The sequence below is a fragment of the Leopardus geoffroyi genome, chromosome E3 (genome assembly GCF_018350155.1).
Source record: "Leopardus geoffroyi isolate Oge1 chromosome E3, O.geoffroyi_Oge1_pat1.0, whole genome shotgun sequence".
Taxonomy (NCBI): Eukaryota; Metazoa; Chordata; class Mammalia; order Carnivora; family Felidae; genus Leopardus; species Leopardus geoffroyi.
In genome coordinates, this window is record NC_059340.1 from 2,468,691 (window position 1) to 2,481,163 (window position 12,473).

Sequence of the window (12,473 nt, forward strand, 5' to 3'; positions counted from 1 at the left end):
GGCATCCTGAGGGGTTGGGAGCGTCGTCGGGTGATGACCATCGCCGAGGTGGGCCTGGCGGGCGGTGAGCGGCCTTCGTGTTGACCTCACAGAGCTGCAGGTGAATGCCTCGTTAATATCACAACCTTTGAGCAGCCATAGGCGACATCTGGGGAGAAAGAGCTGGAATTACCAGCTCCCTCAGGTCTGTCCTGCTGCTTCTCTCTTCCGCTGACCCCTCCCTGACCGGGAATAGTCGGGAGCTGATCGCGGTCAAATTGCCTCCTGCAGTCGCTAATCACAAACGCGAGGCCCCATGAAACGCAAAAGCGGGTCCCTTGAGGCACCACGGCCAAGGAGGGTATTTACCAGAGTGGGCGGTTACAGACCAGATTTCCTCTGCAGCCGCATCCCATGGCAGCTGAAACCTGTTGTCCCCAAATGGCCCAGGAGGTGAGAGCTGGGGAGCTTCTGGGGCCTCAGGCCATTAATCTCACTCACGGCCCTAATGCCGGAGCACATTTATGGCCCAATCAGTCCTTGTGCCTTGTCTCCTTGGCGTCTCTGCTTTGTTAACATTCAGCGTCCATATTTTCTGGTGACAAACTAGGTCATATCTATGGCAAAGGGTACTCTGAAATCATACTGTGTCATGGTTATGAAGTGAAACATATATTGACCCTAGACTGCTGATTCTTTCTTAATTCAGATGGAAAGGTCAAAACCAGAGAAGGAGGCAGTGAACCCCCGCCCCCAGATTTCCCAGACACCCCCCTCATGCCTAAGCGGTGCCTTGCGACCAGCTCTGGCCAATGGTCAGAGCTTAGGTGACAAGTGCCATTCCGGGCAGGAGCACTGACGAGCTGGCGCAGGATGCCTTCACTCTCCCTTCCCTGCCACGGAACTGTGGGGGCCACGTGTCAGGTGGTAAAGCCGCCCAGGAAAGCAGCCTGGGTGACCGAGGCACTGAGTAGAAGACTGTTTTCAAATACAGTATTTTGATAGAAACTGAGGCACAGCAGGGCCAGGACACCAGGAGACGACCGCCGTTGGAAAGATAGTCTTTGCTGGCAGTTCCCAGAGGAGGGGGCACGGGATGCCATGCGGGCCACAGGGGACGCCCCAGGGCCAGTCAGGAGGCAGAGGGAGGCGGTGCTTGGGCGATGCTGTGCTGTGGTTTCTGCGGGAAGGAGCGGGCGAGGCGGGGCAAGTAGGCTGAGGACCCACCAGTCTGGGTAATTCCAGTGGGCTCCAGGGCATGGGGGGTGTCCCGGCTGTCTGGTCCCTGGGGGTTAGGACTGGGGGACAGTGGCCCAGAGTGTGAGGGCCCCACGGAGGAGGGGGTCGGGGTGTGGGCTGTGGGTTGGCTGGTCTGCATCTGAGAAGTGTGCTCCTGGGTGAGGGGTTTAGGACCCTCAGGAACTGGCTGGCCCTGGGAAGGGCAGTCCCTCCAGGGAAAAGCAACAGGACACAGAAAATAAAAGACATGGTTGATACAAAGACAACCACTCAGGAGCAGGGTGGAACTCACTGTGGGCTTTGTGGAAGGGAAATTAACCTTTGTTATATGAAGCCATAGTGATTGGGTTGATTCACTAAGGCAGTACAAGGAAAAGCACGGGCACATGGATGTTGAGCTGACTCTCAGCACCAATATGGCATCCACCCATACACCCACCCACTCATCCATACACCCATCCACCATCCTTCCATCCATCCACCCACCCACCCACACTTCCACCCTTCCATCCATCCATGCATCCCTCCATCCCTCCATCCATCCTTCCTTCCTTGCATCCATCCACCCATCCTTCCTTCCTTCCTTCCATCCATTCCATCTATCTATCTATTTATCTATCTATCCATCCATCTATTCATCCTTCCATCCATTCCATCCTTCCTTCCTTCCTTCCATCCATCCATCCATCCATCCATCCATTCCACCTATCTATCTATCTATCTATCCATCCATCCATTCATCCTTCCATCCATTCCATCCTTCAATCCTTCCTTCCTTTCTTCTATCCATCCTTCCTTCCTTCCTTCCTTCCTTCCTTCCTTCTATCCATCCATCCTTCCATCCATCCATCCATCCTTCAATCCTTCCTTCCTTTCTTCTATCCTTCCTTCCTTCCTTCCTTCCTTCCTTCCTTCCTTCCTTCCTTCCATCCTTCCATCCATCCATCCACCCTTCCATCCATCCATCCTTCAATCTTTCCTTCCTTCCTTCCATCCATCCATTCCATCCATCTATCTATCCATCCATCCATTCATCCTTCCATCCCTTCCTTCCTTCCTTCCTTCCTTCCTTCCTTCCTTCCTTCCTGCCACCCTTCCATCCATCCTTCCATCCTTCAATCTTTCCTTCCTTCCTTCTATCCATCCATCCTTCCATCCATCCATCCCTCCATCCTTCCATCCTTCCATCCTTCCTTCTTTCCTTCCTTCCTTCCATCCATCCATTCCATCCATCTATCCATCCATCCATCCATCCATTCCACCTATCTATCTATCCATCCATCCATTCATCCTTCCATCCATTCCATCCTTCAATCCTTCCTTCCTTTCTTCTATCCATCCTTCCATCCTTCCTTCCTTCCTTCCTTCCTTCCTTCCTTCCTTCCTTCTATCCATCCATCCTTCCATCCATCCATCCATCCTTCAATCCTTCCTTCCTTTCTTCTATCCTTCCTTCCTTCCTTCCTTCCTTCCTTCCTTCCTTCCATCCTTCCATCCATCCATCCACCCTTCCATCCATCCATCCTTCAATCTTTCCTTCCTTCCTTCCATCCATCCATTCCATCCATCTATCTATCCATCCATCCATTCATCCTTCCATCCCTTCCTTCCTTCCTTCCTTCCTTCCTTCCTGCCACCCTTCCATCCATCCTTCCATCCTTCAATCTTTCCTTCCTTCCTTCTATCCATCCATCCTTCCATCCATCCATCCCTCCATCCTTCCATCCTTCCTTCTTTCCTTCCTTCCTTCCATCCATCCATTCCATCCATCTATCCATCCATCCATCCATTCCACCTATCTATCTATCCATCCATCCATTCATCCTTCCATCCATTCCATCCTTCCTTCCTTCCTTCCTTCCTTCCTTCCATCCTTCCATCCATCCATCCACCCTTCCATCCATCCATCCTTCAATCTTTCCTTCCTTCCTTCCATCCATCCATTCCATCCATCTATCTATCCATCCATCCATTCATCCTTCCATCCCTTCCTTCCTTCCTTCCTTCCTTCCTTCCTTCCTTCCTTCCACCCTTCCATCCATCCATCCATCCTTCAATCTTTCCTTCCTTCCTTCTATCCATCCATCCTTCCATCCATCCATCCCTCCCTCCTCCCATCCTTCCTTCTTTCCTTCCTTCCTTCCATCCATCCATTCCATCCATCTATCCATCCATCCATCCATGCATCCCACCTATCTATCTATCCATCCATCCTTCATCCTTCCATCCATTCCTTCCTTCCTTCCTTCCTTCCATCCTTCCATCCATCCATCCACCCTTCCATCCATCCATCCTTCAATCTTTCCTTCCTTCCTTCCATCCATCCATTCCATCCATCTATCCATCCATCCATTTGTCCTTCCATTCCTTCCTTCCTTCCTTCCTTCCTTCCTTCCTTCCTTCCTTCCTTCTTTCCTTCCATCCACCCATCCTTCCATCTATCCATCCATCCTTCCTTCCTTCCATCCATCCATCCATCCATCCATCCATCCTTCCATCCTTCCTTCCTTCCATCCATCCATCCTTTCTTCCTTCCATCCATCCATCCATCCATATATCCACCAATGATCTATGCACACCAACTGTGAGTTGGGCCCAGAGCACTCATGAAACTCTGTCTTATGAGCAAGTGAGCCACATCAAAGGGCAAGGGTGACATGTGAGAGAGTTGAGACTGCCATGCACAGGCTGCATCTGCAGTGGGTAAAAGGAGGAGGGAGTGACAACTCTAGCAGAGGAATCAGGGAGGGCTCCTCAGAGGAAGTGACATTTGAGTCAGGTCTTGATGGAGTTAATGTAAGAGTTTCCCTGTAGAGATGATGGTCATAGATATTCTAGGTGGTCTAGGAAGAGCACAGATATCCAGGTTTTGCAAAGAGTTCAGTGGGGCAGAAAAAAAAAAAGACAAAAAAAACTAATAACCAATTTTTTTATTTTTTATTTTATTTTTTTTCAACGTTTTTATTCATTTTTGGGACAGAGAGAGACAGAGCATGAACGGGGGAGGGGCAGAGAGAGAGGGAGACACAGAATCGGAAACAGGCTCCAGGCTCTGAGCCATCAGCCCAGAGCCCGACGCGGGGCTCGAACTCACGGACCGCGAGATCGTGACCTGGCCGAAGTCGGACGCCTAACCGACTGCGCCACCCAGGCGCCCCAATAACCAATTTTTTTAAATGGGCAAAGTACCTGAGTAGATATTTTTCCAAAGACATCCAAATGGCCAACAGGTGTATGAAATGGTGCTCGATATTACTAATCATCAGGCAAATGCAAATCAAAACCACAATGAGATACCACCTCACACCTGTTAGGTTAGCTATTATAAAAGAGGCAAGAGATAACAAGTATGGGGAGGGTGTGGAGAAAAGGGAGCTTTGTCCTCTGCTCATGCAAATGTAAATTGGGATAGTCATTAGGAAAAATGGTATAGAGCTTCTGCAAAAAATTAAAAATAGAACTATCGCGTGATCCAGCCATCCCACTTCTGGGTATGTATCCAAAGGAGATGAAATCAGTATCTGGAAGAGATCTCTGCTCTCCCTTCTTCACGGCAGCATTATTCACAACAGCCGAGATATGGAGAGAACCTAAGGGTCCATCGAAATAAATGGATGAAAAAAATACAACACACACACACACACACATGCACACACGCATAGTGGATTATTATTCAGCCTTAAAAAGAAGGAAATCCTGGGGCACCCGAGTGGCTCAGTCGGTTAAGCGTCAGACTCTTGATTTCGTCTCAGGTCATGATCTCATGGTTCATGGGATTGAGCCCCATGTCGGCCTCTGCACTGACAGTGTGGAGCCTGCTTGTGGTTCTCTCTGTCTCTCTCTGTCTCTCTCTCTCTCTCTCCTTCTCTCTCTCAAAATAAATAAACTTAAAAAAAAGAAGAAGGAACGCCTGCCACTTCTAACACCAGGGGTGAACCTGGAAGGCAGCATGCTGAGCGAAACAAGCCACAGAAAGACAAATACCGTGTGCTATCACAGCTATGTGGCATCTGCAAAAGCCAGACCCGTGAACCTGGAGAAGATCGGTGGTTACCATGGGCTGGGGGGTGGGAGAAACGGACAGAATTGATCAAAGGGGACGGATGTTCAGCTATAAGATGAAGAAATTCTGGAACCTAACGTGGAGCGTGGCGACCGTAGCTAATAGTGCTGTGTCGCGCATATGAGCTCTGCTAAGAGAGTGGATCTTTTTTAAATTTTTTTTTTTCAACGTTTATTTATTTTTAGGACAGAGAGAGACAGAGCATGAACGGGGGAGGGGCAGAGAGAGAGGGAGACACAGAATCGGAAACAGGCTCCAGGCTCTGAGCCATCAGCCCAGAGCCCAACGCGGGGCTCGAACTCCCGGACCGCGAGATCGTGACCTGGCTGAAGTCGGACGCTTAACCGACTGCGCCACCCAGGCGCCCCTTAAGTTCATTTATTTTGAAAGAGGGAGAGAGCATGTGGGCATATACGAGCGGGGGAAGGGCAGAGAGCGAGGGAGAGAGAGAATCTCAAGCAGGCTCTGCACCGTCAGCACAGAGCCCGACACGGGGCTCGAACCCACAGACTGTGAGATCACGACCGGAGCTGAAATCAAGAGTCAGATGCTTAACTGACTGAGCCACCCAGGTGCCACGTGTCATTTCTATTTTAAGGGGTTAAGGATGTTCTCTTTCTGGAAATATTTTCATCTAAAGAAGGAGAAGGAGGAGGGAGAGGACGAGGAGGGGAGGGTACTGTCCTGTGTGGGAAACTGAGGATACTTTATTTTCTCACTTTCTTGCCTCTGTTGTCACCAAAACTGGTTCACCTGCAGGCCAAGGTGAACACCACAGAGCAGACCGGAGACCTTCCCATGGAGAGTTCTTCCCACGTGATCTCCCTTTGTGTCCGTCACATGCCCACCACCGTGTGGGCAGAATAGATGCTCGGGAAATGTGTATTGATCACATATAAGTTGCAACATTATCTACCACCCTTAAGGGAGCCGAGTGGCAATGAAATTCACCCTGAAATGCATTACCGAGAAAGCGATGTCAAAGGCTGGCCCAGACCAGCCTACGAGGGGGCACGTAGATCCCAATTCGCACGGCTCCTTGGTCCCGTGGGGACTCACTCTCGGTCACAGGCTCTCCCACATTAGCTCCGAGGGGACAGTCACGGTCGTTTTCACTGCTCTGCCTTCTGATACTGGGCCAAACACAGGGAAAGCTCTCCATCAACACAGGCGTGTGAGCACAGGCAACATGGCCAGCACAGCAAGGTGCGTGCCCCCACTGGCAGGCGAGGCACAGGCAGTGCCGGGCGGGGTCTCATTCCCCCGCTGCCAGGTGCCCAGGGTCTGGGCTGCAGGGCTCGGGCAGGGGCCAGAGGGCACGTCGGACGAGCAGTGGGAGGCCTGGCAGTGGGGCAGGAGGTCACTTCCCAGAGACGCCTTTGCAGAGCTGTGTTTTGCACAGTCCCATCGCTAACTGTGCCCAGACAGCCACCGCCCAGAGAACTTGACTTTCTCGGTCGACGACCTCTTTCTTGGGCTGTTAGGGCCAGCTCCCAGTGCCCGGGCCAAACCCTCATGGTCTCACTTGATGAGAAGCTTCTGGCACCGTCGCTGGCCTACGCCAGCTCGGGTGATCTCTGCTCCCCTCTCTGTCTTGAGCCTGCGGAGACAAAGTCAGAGGCTCCAAATATTTTCACTGGCCCAGGGCGGGAAGGTGGATCATGGAAACTCTAGGTCCCGGACACCAGCCCTGCTGCAGCCGATCTGACAGCAGAATGGAGGCTCTTCCTGGGGGTGCAGAGAGTGAGTCTGGGGGTCCTCAACTAGGAGACAGACAGCAGGGCCGAGGGTGCGGGAAGCCTCGACACTCTGTACCTGGGCTCAACAGTCACTGAAGGCCTCCATCGTGGGTGCCGAGAGCAGGCGAGCGAGCGGCCTTCTGCGGGGAGCCTGCTGTCGTTGTAACAACCTGGACGGGGAACCTGCTCACGGAGCCCTTCTGCCTCGGTTGCAAGGCTTTACCTGACTGCCCGAGGAGCAGTGGGGGCTGGAAACGTCGCCTGCTCTTAGCTTCTTTTCTCTTTTTTTCTTGTTTATTTTTTCTGAGAGAGAGAGAGAGATTGAGTGTGGGAGGGCAGAGAGAGAGGGAGACACAGAATCTGAAGCAGGCTCCAGGTTCTGAGCCGTCAGCCCAGAGCCTGACGCGGGACTTCAACTTGTGAGCTGTGAGATCGTGACCCGAGCCAAGGTCAGACGCCCAACTGGCTGAGCCACCCAGGCGCCCCCAAAGCTGTCATTTCTGACCACAGTGCAGAGAAGGGACTGGAGAGGGGGGGTTGTGGTCGCGGTTGTGGGGAGACTTTGTTGCCAGTTCTCACCACCCCACCTACTGGGCTCTAAGTCTCCTGTTCTCAGCCTGGCGTGACCTCTGACCTTTCCCCTTGTGTGTCTTAAAGCAGCTCCGACCTCCACCTCTGACCCTAGGGGCCGGCCAACCAAGACATTTCTGGAAGCAGAACCCTGGTTGATCGTTGGCAAAATCGTACCCATGCTTATTTGCAATGTGCCTTCGTGACTTTGAGGGCCTTCCCCTCCACAGGTGGGATCCATTTCCCCGCCCCCGATCCCCAGACTTGCGACGGTCAATACGACTCAGCGGCAGCGACACCACGCAGACTCTGAGCTGAGGCCCCACGAGGTTCTGCGAGCCTCCGCTCTCTCTTTGGAATCCTGCGGCCACCACGTGAACAAGCCTGTACACTGACCTGGTGGATACCGGGAGACTTCGCCTCCTGTATCAGTGATCGCTTGCTGCGTAACAAATTCCTCCCTTTGTCTGACCCCGTTGTGTTTGGTGCACCTTATCGTGTGCCTGGCACGGCCCGGCATCAGCTCTGGTCTTGGTGGCTCCCTCGGTTCCCTGAGAGACCTTCCTTACCAACCAATCCACCTCCCTCTGCCCTGTGCCAGACACAAGTTCTGTGCATTATTTCCAGGGCCACGTCCCCTGGCCCGCCCAGAATCATGCCTTCCATTCAGCAAGATCTTCAGGAACGACGGCTTTGAGGCTGCTCTCCGTATTACGCAGGCGTGACCTTATAAAACCTTTGAGATCTTAGGAAATACGCGGATGGTAGGAAACCATGCAGAGGGATCCATTCACTTACTTCCCCCCCGCTCCGACGGTACAAACTTGTAAACTGTATGACGATATCACAGCAGGAACTTCACATTGATGTGATCCATCCACGTTCTTCAGATTTCACTGGTTTCACACACATCCATTCGCACGCGTGTACATGTGCGTATTTGGTTCTGTACGATGGTGTGATGTGCGGATTCTGTGACCACTGCCAACCCCAGGCAACATGCAACGGTTCCATCAAAACCTGTGCTGCCTCGTTATATCCGGAACCACCTCTCCTTCCCACCTCCCATCCCCCGGGGAACCTCTGGCAACAACCGACCTGTTCCCCATCTCTAATTTTATCATTTTGAGACGGTTACATAAATGGAATCATGTGCTATGTAATCTCTTGAGGTTTGGCTCTTATCGCTCAGCATAATTCCCTTGAGATCCATCCAAGCGATCGTATGTATTGATAACCTGTTCTTTTTTATTGCTGCGTACTATTCCATGGTGTGAACATACTACCATTTGCTTAAAGAGTCATCCTTTGAAGGACATTTGGGTTGTTTCCAACTTGCAGCTATTATGAATAAAGCTGCTATGAACACTCCTGCATAGACTGCAGTGTAAACATAAGTTTTAATTTCTCCGGGATAAATTCCCCGGGAGTACGACTGCTGGGTCAAATGGTAAGCTCGTGTGCAGCTTTAATATACAGTTGTTTTTTTTTTTTTTTTTTCAACGTTTATTTATTTTTGGGACAGAGAGAGACAGAGCATGAACGGGGGAGGGGCAGAGAGAGAGGGAGACACAGAATCGGAAACAGGCTCCAGGCTCTGAGCCATCAGCCCAGAGCCTGACGCGGGGCTCGAACTCACGGACCGCGAGATCGTGACCTGGCTGAAGTCGGACGCTTAACCGACTGCGCCACCCAGGCGCCCCACTCGTGTGCAGCTTTATAAGAAACCGCCAAGCTCTTTTCCAGGATGGTTGTGCTATTTTACACCCCCACCAGCACTGTGTGAGTGCTTTGGTTTTCCACATCCTCCCCAGCATTGGGTGCTATCACCGGGTTTTGTTTGAGCCATGTGACAGGTGTGTGGTGATAGGTCACAGTGACTTAACTTTGGGTTTCCCTACTGGCCAGGGATGTTAAATATCTTTTCATGTTCTTGTTTGCCTCGTGTGTGTCCTCTTTGGTGAAATGTTTGTTCATGCCTTTTGCCAGTTTTCTAGCTGGATTGGTTGTTTGTTTGTTTTTTTTAAACTGTCGAGTTTTGAGTGCCCTTTATTTTTCCAGATATGAGTCCTTTGTCAGATGTGTGGTTTGCAAATATTTTCTCCCAGTCCATATCTTGTCTTTTTATCCTCTTAACAGGATCTTTCACAGAGTAAAGTTTTGAATTTTGATGAGGTCCAATAACCAACTTTTCCTTCTATGAAACACTTTTCCTTCTGTTTAAATGTGCTTGCCATAAACTCGTTGTCTAGCCCTATATCCCAAAGATGTTCTTTTTTTTTTCTAAAAATTGTATCTTTTTACATTGGAGTGCATGATTCATTTTGAGTTACTTTTTAAATAAAATGTGACGTAGGGGCGCCTGGGTGGCGCAGTCGGTTGAGCGTCCGACTTCAGCCAGGTCACGATCTCGCGGTCCGGGAGTTCGAGCCCCGCGTCGGGCTCTGGGCTGATGGCTCAGAGCCTGGAGCCTGTTTCCAATTCTGTGTCTCCCTCTCTCTCTGCCCCTCCCCCGTTCATGCTCTGTCTCTCTCTGTCCCAAAAATAAATAAACGTTGAAAAAAAAATTAAATAAAATGTGACGTTTAATAAGTAGAGACTCATTTGTTGTTGGTGCTGTCACTTACACATGTGCATTTGTCCCAACACTCCTCCTCCTCCGGCAAATCGCTTTCCTTCTTTTTCTAAAATCAATCAGGCAATTGTGTGAGTCTTTCTCTGGGTTCTCTATTCTGTTTTAATGATCTGTGGGCTTATTCCCTCTTCCCAAACTACACCTTTGTGATTACTGTAACTATATAGTAAGCATCAATATTGAATAGAGAAATTTCTCCCAACTTAGTATTTTTCAAGAACATTTTAAGCTATTCTAGATCCTATGCTTTTCCGGAAAAATGTTAGAATAAGCTTGTTTAGGAAAAGTCTTGCTGGGATTTTGAAAGTAATTGTATTGAATGTGTAGATCAATTCTGGGAGAACTGGCATCTTTTACTGTGTCCAATCTTCCAGTCGGCGGGCTTGATATGGTTTTGCACTTATTTGGGACTTTTTCCATTTATTTTGTTAGTTTTTTAATAACATGCAAGATACAGATCCCATATGTGTTCTGTTAGAATTGTACCAAAGTGGCTCATTTGCCTTAGAACCACTGTGTTTTACATTTCACTTTTCACACATTCCTTGTAAGTACATTGAAATGTGATTGCTTTGGTGGGAGTTGCTGGTTTTTGTTTTGTTTTGTTTTTAATTTTTTTTAGGTTTACGAAGCAGGCTCCAGGCTCTGAGCTGTCAGCACAGAGCCCGACGTGGGGCTCGAACCCATGAACCGTGAGATCACGACCTGAGCCGAAGTCGGTTGCTCAACCGACTGAGCCACCCAGGTGCCCCATGGGAGTTGCTGTTTTATCATGTGACATTACTGGACTCCCTCATTTGTTCTGGAAGTTTTGGGGAGACTTCTTAGAATTTTCTACACAGACAATCATGTCATCTGTAAGGAGTTTTATGTCTTCTTTTCCAAGCTGTATGTCTTTTATTTCCTATTTTTGCCTTATTGTACTGGCTAAAACCTCCAGGCACAAAAGACATTCTTCTTTTTTCTCCAGTCCTATGGAGAGAGCATTTCGTAGTGTTTCGCCATCAAGTTCAAGGTTAGCTGAAGGCTTTTGGTAGATGCTCTTTGTCAAATGGAGGAAGTGTCCCTCTAGCCCGAATTTTCTGAGAGTTTTTTTTTATAACGAATGGGTGTTGGATTTTGCCCAAAGTGCTGTGGCGGGTTTTTTTTTTTTTTTTTTTGCATAAACGGATAAACTCATATGATTTTTCTTCCTTAGCCTGTTACCTTAGTTTTTGAATATTGACCCAGTCTTGTAAATCCCATTTGGTCATGGTGTATAATTTGTTAAAATACATTATTGGATCCAATTTGCCAAAATTTTTGTTGGGGAATTTGGCATCTAAATTCATGAGAGATATTGGCTTATATACTTTTTTCTTTCTTTTCATTATCTTTTTCTGGTTTGGGCATCAAGGTAAAGTTAGCCTCCTAAAAGGAGCTGGAAGTATTACTTTCTTTTTTAAACAATTTCCATTAAATTTTTTTTTAATGTTTATGTATTTTTGAGAGAGACAGAGAGAGAGACAGAGACAGAGCACGAGCAGGGGAGGGGCAGAGAGAGAGGGAGACACAGAATCCAAAGCAGGCTCCGGGCTCCGAGCTGTCAGCACAGAGCCTGACGCGGGTCTTGAACTCACAAACCGTGAGATCATGACCTGAGCCGAAGTCGGACGCTCAAGCGACTGAGCCTTCCAGGCACCCCGAAGTGTCACTTGCTTTTCTATTCTGTGGGACACGTTGTGTAAAATTATTGGTTACTGTAGGGATTCCGATATACGTACACAATTTATTATAGTTTACTGGTATTGATACTTTACCACTTGAGTCAAGTGTAAGAAACCTTACTTCCACTTAGGTCTTGTCAACCTCGCCATTAATATACAGGTATCGTGCCCATGTGTGTGCACACACACACATACACACACAAACAATGTACCGGTCCTTTTCTTTCTTCTCCTTTTTGAACTCAGAAGACATACATATTAATTCTTTTCTTACTGTGTCAAGCTCGCTGAGATTCTGGGGTGTTTTTTTCTCAGCTTATTTTCTCTCTGTTAGAGAGAATGGGAAGTCCTATTGATGTGAACTCAAATTTGCTGATTCTTTCCTCTGTCATCTCCACTCTCCTTCCGAGCCCATCCAGTGAGGGTTATTTGGCCTTTATCCCGGTAAGTGTGTTTTTCAGTTTTTAAGTTTCCATTTGGTTCCTTTTTTTTTTTTTTTTTTAAATGCTTATTTATTTTTGAGAGAGACAGAGACAGAGACA